Below are 1450 nucleotides of genomic sequence, written 5' to 3'. Positions count from 1 at the left end.
TCCTCTTAAATGTACCAACTCTAAATGACTCAAACTTTGTTCAATTCGTTATTTAATATTCAGTGTACGGTGTTCAAAATTGATCTTAACTTTTCCGTCGCCCGGGATAAAAATTGATTTACAGCACGGTATATTATCATGTAGGCAATCTACCTGCGATAGATCGCGGACCACGTGTCGTTTGTACGTAAGTGTATGATTTAACTCTTAATCAAGGTTGGTATCAAAGTTATACCAAGTCTGTCGTATTCCACCTATGATGGATTAATATTTAATATAATCAATTAATACAAAATCCTGACCTAACCGTACTAATATCAGATGAATAAAAAATAACCAAATTTAACCATTTTTAAATTAGTCTATATATATATATATATTGAAATAAAAAATAATACAAATCACCAAACATGCCCGATTAACCAATAGCAACCAATATATAATACACTGATGCACCATGCACCACTGTTGTATTTTCTACACACAGATTTCCTACTTTTTCGGTGGATTTTCCTAAAATTTTCTTTCGTAAAAACCTTCTGGCAATTTACAAACATCTTAAAAAAAATTGAACCAAATTTGACCAGCCTTTCTCGATTGATGAGGTAACGTACATTTTTCACGCTCCGTTTTTATATATATAGATTTATACTGTTATAGCTTATTATTAGCGGTAAGTTGAATTAAGGGGATTGGAAGCAGCGATTTTCTGTCATTGTCTTACATACGTGCAACATAGGATTATAGACGTGTTCTATTTCCAACGTACCGATTTATCTATAAAAAAAAGGTACGATTGATATAGTGAAGCGATAAGAATTCTGAAAACAGATTTGAATTTGTCGTCAAGTCTTCTTAAGATCGACTTTCCCACATTTTTGAATTTTTGATTTAAACTTCTCCAAATATTGAAATATGTCAATTTTTTAATTACTCTTTTAATTAATATATAATTTTTATGATTTGGGGGGATAAAATCAAAAATATGGGAAAGACGATCTCAAGTTGACGATAAATTCAAATCTGTTTTTAGAATTCTTATAGCTTCACTAGATTAATCGGTATGTTAGAAATAGAACACGTCTATAATCCTATGTTGTACGTGTGTTAGACAAAGACAGAAAATCGTCGCTTCCAATATCCTTAACGATACATAGGCATCATGGTTATTACTTATTTTTTATAAGCATTTAAAGTTCAAATTTCGTCAAAACCACAATTAATTTGTAGTTCAAAAGTTATAAAATATTAAATTTGTATAAGCTAAGACTAGACAATTTAATACAAGGAGTTCATACTTTTAACAAAAAATTACAGATAATTTTAGGAAAATTGGTATGCAAATACAATGTTTTTTCAAAAATAAATTCATACTGGCAAGACGTATATGAAATTTACGTCTTGCTTACTATAGTTGACAGTTGAAACTTGATAAATACATTTTTTTTAA

This window comes from Acyrthosiphon pisum, chromosome A1 (genome assembly GCF_005508785.2).
Source record: "Acyrthosiphon pisum isolate AL4f chromosome A1, pea_aphid_22Mar2018_4r6ur, whole genome shotgun sequence".
In the NCBI taxonomy this organism is placed as follows: Eukaryota; Metazoa; Arthropoda; class Insecta; order Hemiptera; family Aphididae; genus Acyrthosiphon; species Acyrthosiphon pisum.
Note: the sequence above shows the minus strand (reverse complement) of the source record.